Genomic DNA, 6956 nt, shown 5'->3' with positions numbered 1-6956 from the left:
AATCACTGCCATTCGGTGCGTGTGTAAAGAACCAATCAGATGCCTTCATGTCTCGTGGCCCAGCCCCACTGCGCGCGTTGCCCTGCGTGCACTAATCACGTCATCGTCACCCTGAACACTACACCGAGTAAGCAGGAGTTTGCGGCACCGGCACAATGGAAGATAAAAAGCAGCCAAAACTACCACTGCCAGCTTTGCTGGTAACTGCTCGCCCTAATAAAAAACCTAGAAAAAGAAAATCTGAGGCAGAAAAGGCTGCAACTAAACAGGTACTGGATAAAGCCAGAGGACAAACTCGCGTAAACATCGGTGGAGCATTTGAACGGTGGAGACAACTGAGGGAGCTGAAGGGCCTGAAAAGCGATGCCGAGGTTGCGGTCTTTCTGCTGAACAGGTAATAATTTGTTTTGCTTCGGGGGGATTTGTTATTTCCATGATAAATGTTACGTTAGGCAACGTAGCTATTTTTGTAGCTAGTATTAGCCCAATGCTAACATTAGATTCTCTGTCGGTGTAAATCAGTTGTTACAGGTGAATGAGACATGAAGTCGTTTGGTTGATGCCTATAATGTGTTGAAATACTCGGTTTTCCTGTGACCTGCAGCTGACTCCGACTGTGGATGCGCGTTCATGTTTGTGGGGGCGTAGCTTTGGACGGAGTGCTAACGAGAGGGGGTGTAGCTTAGAAGAGGTGCCATTTTCTAATTTTGCTAGCTCTCAAACATTACCTATCCTAGCTTTAACCAAATATACAGTTGCTTTGCTTTGATATATTGACCTCTGAACTATAAAAATGATGCATATATGTGAGTCTCATCATTCAGAAAAGGAAAGGGACTACAATGATGAGACCAACTGTTTTACAAAGCCCTTGAACTCTTCCATCATGAGGAGTACTGTTTGGTGTGATCACAAATAGATAGCATCACAAAACGTGATACAAATTAAATTTCACTTTGCTGTCATGTATATTTTTAATTCTGACAACACTACTGTGCTTCACTTCTGCATAACCCTAAATGCATACTCATGCTGGTATGCTGTTTTTTCCAGCAGGGAAATTATGTGTTTTGGTGCTGGTTTGCTGATGACCAGCATAATTCCCATGCTGGGTTGGTGCTGGTGGTCATCGGCATACCACCACCAATCCCATGCAGGTCATACCAGCAAGAACAGCATGCTATATGTTGTGTTTTGGTGCTGGTATGCTGGTGACCAGCTAAACAAACACCAAACCAGCATGGGAATTATGCTGGTCTATGCTGTTTTTTCCATTAGGGTTTAATATTCCAGACATGAAAAACACTATAGGCCTACAAATAATTTCCCTGTTGCAGTGGATTATAGACAGCCTGTTATATATGTAGTTCTTAGGTTTGCAAACTAGGGTTGTAAATAACCATTTCAAAAAATGTAAACAACACTGGTCCAGAAGCACTTCCTGTTTCAGTTTTTTAACACTAGATAAACGTTGGGATAAATTACAACCAACAGAACATATAGAACTGAGTCAAAAAGTTAAACAAATATCTTAAAGATAATGATATAGCCTATGTGTGAAATAAATAAAAAAACAGTCACAAACTGAAACAGGAAGTGCCTCTGGACCAGTATTGTTTACACATTTTCAAAAGAACTATAGTATAAAGTGACTTTCTAACAGACATGCTATTGCCAAACAATAAAACATATTGTAAGAATTCAAACGAGTTAATGCTAGTTGCTAAGCTAACCGTGTAGCCTGACCACAGACACATAGGCCTAAGTAAGGTTGGGGGAAAAAGATACTGATATTGCTAAGAAATCATTTAAAATGTCATTATTTATAGTTGCGTTTCAGATTGAAATTTAGACACTAATGTTAGGGGCTGGCTATTTATTTCTATCCATCCATTGCTTATCCGTTTGGCTGGGCTAGACGGTGTATGCTACACCCTCAAGTCGGACTGGTCACCATCACTGATTTACTAATAGAAACAACAAATAATAAAAATAACTTTATTTACAAAGCACTTTCCCGTGCTGACAAGCATTTAATCAAAGACCAAAAGCATTCACACATACTATACGTAAATATATGTATTTATAGTATACATTGTTATGTCGTGGAGTGAATGACACGCGTGTAAATACATCATACACCGACACCGTCTTGTAGCAACATAACTCTTTACTGTTGTTAGCAGTAGCAAGCATTACAGACACACTGCGCATGCGCACAGCACATGCGGGAACACATAAGTCCTTAAAGGGGTAACACCAGCATAAAGAAATACATAACATATTCCTCCCCTTTTACTTTGAACAACAACCATAACAATTTTCATTATTATTATTTAACATTTTCCTACTATTTGAGAAAGAGGGTAGACTATCTCATTTCTCAGGCTAAACCCTGGGGATTATTCTGCCCCAATGCTGTGGGTTAGCCACTAAACTAAAGATCTAACCTCTGCGGTGCTTTCCGCATTCTTGTGGGATAACGTGGAGACACAGGCACCTGTGGTGTTTTTACTGGAGGCTTGATAACAGTTTCTGGGACAGGAGATGTGTCTTCAAGCGGGATGATTTCAGTATCCGTCACCACTGGTTTGCTGGTAAGTTGTGTAGGAGACATTTCAGGTACTCCTTCCTGGCCAGAATTTAAGGATGTTTTTGGTAGGTGAATCTGGGTTTTACACGGAACATCACTGGAGACCGCTGCAGACAACATCTGATCAACATGTCTCTTCCAGGTCACATTGTCCTTCGTTTCGACTGCATAGGAAACAGGGCCTGTTTGCGCGATCACTGTAGCAGGGACCCATTTGGCTCCTTTTCCATAGTTACGAACAAGGACATTGTCACCTCTGTTAAAGCTCCTGAATTTTGCCTTGCATCTCCTCTCCACCTGCTTTTGCTGTTGTAACAGTACAGTCTGTTTAGTTTTCACAGGTCTCAATAAATCCAGTCGGCTGCGGAGTTGTCGTTTCAGCAATGCCGTAGCTGGAGAGACTTTGGTGATGGCATGAGGTGTGTTTCTATATGCCAAAAGAAAAGCGTTTAGTCTTTGGTTCAAAGAGCCCTTGCCCTGGGATGCCTTTATGGCTTTCTTCAGAGTCTGCACAAATCGCTCTGCAAGGCCATTAGTCGATGGGTGATAAGGCGCGGACCTGATGTGCTGAATCCCATTTAAGCTTAAGAAAGACTGAAACTCATCAGACACCAGTTGGGGACCGTTATCACTTACAATCTGTTGTGGCAACCCAAAACGACTGAAAACAGATCTGAGCTCCTCAATAGTTTTCTCTGAAGTGGTGTTTTTCATGATGGCAACTTCAGGCCATTTACTGTGAGCATCGACCATCACAAAGAACATGTTATTCTCCAGTGGACCGGCGAAGTCGATATGCACCCTTTGCCATGGCTCCTCTGGAAACTCCCATGGATGTAAGGGGGCTGTCTGGGGCATTTTTCGCAGATTCTGACAGTCTGGACAGATTTTGGCTTCCTCTTCAATCTCAGCATCTAACCCAGGCCACCAGAAGTAGCTGCGTGCAATTTCTTTCATCCTCACTACGCCAGAGTGGCTGGTATGCAGTTCCTTAAGCAAGGGTTTTCTCAGTGGTGGGGGTATAATGACCCGATAACCCCAAAGTAAGCAGCCAGATTGTACCGTCAGCTCATTTTGGCGATTCATATAAGGTCTAAGATGGTCAGACATCTTTCCTCTCTTACCCTGTGAAATCCAGTCCATAACTTCAGACAAGACTGGGTCATTTCTTGTAAAACGTTTCACTTGTGCAGCCGTGACCGGTGCATTATGCACTTCTTTGAAGTAGAAGATATCAGCTTGTGAACGTTCTGGAGGTGTATCTGGCAGGGGCAATCTGGACAAACCATCCGCGTTGCAGTGTTGCTCGGATCTCCTATACCTGATGTCATATTGGTGAGCTGACAGCAAAAGAGCCCAACGCTGCATGCGACTTGCGGCCAGTGAGGGGATGCCAGATTTTGGACCAAAAATTGAGGTAAGTGGTCTGTGGTCTGTCAGTAGCGTAAATTTGCGCCCAAAAAGGTACTGGTGAAATTTCTTGACGCCAAATACAATTGCCAAGGCTTCTCGTTCGATTTGGGCGTAGTTACTCTCCGCTTTGTTCAGGGTCCTTGAAGCAAATGCAATTGGTCTCTCATCACCGGACGGCATCACATGAGAAAGTACAGCGCCAACACCATACGGTGAGGCATCGCATGCCAACTGTACTGGCAGTGATGGATTAAAATGTGTGAGTACCTCCGATTGGGTTAATGTGCACTTCACATCTTTGAAAGCCTTCTCGCATTTTTCAGTCCATTTCCATTGTTTGGACTTATTCAACAGCTCATGTAGGGGCCGTAGCTTACTCGCAAGATTTGGCATGAACTTTGCATAGTATGTCAATAGACCCAGAAATGAGCGAAGCTGGCTTACATTCTGTGGATATGGTGCTTCGATGATAGCCTTTACCTTGGATGGTGCTTTGTGAAGGCCAGCGCTGTCGATGACGTGTCCTAGGTATTCGACAGTTGGACAAAAGAATTCGCACTTGCCTTTCTTTACCCGCAGACCGTATTCACTCAGTCTCTGCAGTGTTGCATTCAAGTTTCTGAGATGATCTTCATCATCTTTTCCTGTGATGAGCAGGTCATCGAGATAGCACTGTACTCCATTTAAGCCACTTAAGATCTGGTCCATGGCCCGCTGGAACAAAGCCGGAGCCGAAGTTATGCCAAATGGGAGCCTCTGGTACCTGTATAGGCCTTTGTGGGTTACAATGGTCAGCAGTTCCTGGGAAACAGGATCGACATGCATTTGAAGGTAAGCTTGACATAAGTCTATTTTGCTGAATTTTTTACCGCCTGCTAAACCAGCAAAAAGATCGTCAATTAGCGGCAGAGGGTACTGTTCCACGGTTAAGACAGGGTTGATAGTGACTTTAAAGTCACCGCAGATTCTGACTGATCCGTCTTTTTTCATTACAGGAACAATTGGTGTTGCCCATTCGCTAACACTCACCTTCTTTAAAACTCCTGTTTTCTCCAGACGGTCAAGTTCCATTTCCACCTTTGGCTTAATCGCGTATGGAACAGGGCGGGCTTTTAAGCACTTTGGTGTGCTGTCCGACTTAATGGTCAGCTTTACTGTAATGTCTTTCATGCTCCCAAGTTCCTCAGAAAATACCTCTGCATGTTTCCTTAGGATGTTTTCTAGGCTGGCTGACTCTTTCACAACCAAATGTACTTCTTGCCAATTTATTTTTATTTTCTCCAGCCATGATCTGCCCATCAATGTTGCGTGACTGCTACCTTTCACAATGTAGATTGGTAGTTTTACATTTTGCCTGTTAAGCTCCACAGTCACGTCCATGACTCCTACTAGAGGTACCAGCTCTCCTGTATATGTCTTTAGGGTCAACTTAGGCTTCTTTGGAGACAGATCCGGCCAGTTCTCTTTGTATGTTGATTCTGCCATGAGCGAAACGGCGGCTCCTGTATCCACTTGCATGGGAATGGCCTTACCATCCAGCAGTGGTGTCACCCAGTATCCATCTGAATTTGAAGACACAGACATTACATGTGCCAATTCATTTTCATCTGAATCATCTGATTGCTGCATAGCAGTATAATCCACTTGATGAATGTGTTTCTTTTTTACTTTTCTGGCATAGACTTTCTTTGCTTCCATAGGCTTGCTTGCGTTCACTTTTTCACTTACATTCAACTTTTTGCTTTGACATGCCCGTTCAATGTGTCCTTTTCTTCCACAGTTATTACAGTCTTTGTCTTTAAACCAGCATTCTTGTGGCAGATGCCCACTCTTTCCACACCGATAACAAGTTCTCTTGCTGTCTTGTTTCGGTTTTTCCCTGTATACTTTGTTCACTTGGGTGAAAGTGCTCAACTCTTGTGCTTCTTTTGCAGCCATCTCCATGGAAACGCTGATTTCCATTGCTCGTTCCAATGTCAAATTACTTTCGCACAAAAGACGTTTCTGGATGGTTTCACTTCGCAGTCCGCACACAAATCGGTCTCTTATAGTGTCGTTCAGCGTTGCTCCGAACTCACAATGTTCAGAGAGACGTTTCAGAACAGCAACAAACTGCGCGATTGATTCTCCCTCTAACTGGTTGCGTTTATGAAAGCGAAATCTTTCGGCAATAATGAGGGGTTTTGGTGCGAAATGTTCTTTGAGCAATGTTACAACGTCCCTGAATGAGCAATCACTAGGCTTATTGGGCTGGACCAGGCTACGCAGTAGATTGTATGTTTTGCTTCCCATTACACTCAGAAAGGTCGGTACGAGAACTTCGTCTTTAATTCCGTTAGCCTTAACAAAACAATCAAACCGCTCCGTGTACGAGCTCCATTGCTCCGTATTTTCGTCATATGGTCCAATTTGTCCCACTAATCCAGCCATCTTACAAGTTAATGCACTTTTCACTCACTGTTTGTGTATGTTGATTTTCCTTTCGCCGAGCATGTGTCGATCGTCCCTGACGTCGTGCCCTTTTTAACTTTCTCTATTTCACTCGGCGGTGTCACAATGACACAATATCGCGTTCATCCTCGTCGCCAGTTTACTTTGTTATGTCGTGGAGTGAATGACACGCGTGTAAATACATCATACACCGACACCGTCTTGTAGCAACATAACTCTTTACTGTTGTTAGCAGTAGCAAGCATTACAGACACACTGCGCATGCGCACAGCACATGCGGGAACACATAAGTCCTTAAAGGGGTAACACCAGCATAAAGAAATACATAACATACATAACTTAAAAGTTAATCATCTTTGAACTGTCTAGTGTTAATAGCCTACTATTATCTAGAGCAAATGCAGCAGTGTAATGAAAAACTTGTATTAATTATAACAACTATTGCCATAAATAATACAACACAACTGTATACTATTAACAAGTTTTATTATTTACCCTG

This window comes from Paramisgurnus dabryanus, chromosome 18, assembly GCF_030506205.2.
Source record: "Paramisgurnus dabryanus chromosome 18, PD_genome_1.1, whole genome shotgun sequence".
NCBI classification, from domain to species: domain Eukaryota; kingdom Metazoa; phylum Chordata; class Actinopteri; order Cypriniformes; family Cobitidae; genus Paramisgurnus; species Paramisgurnus dabryanus.
This window is presented reverse-complemented; position numbering follows the sequence as displayed.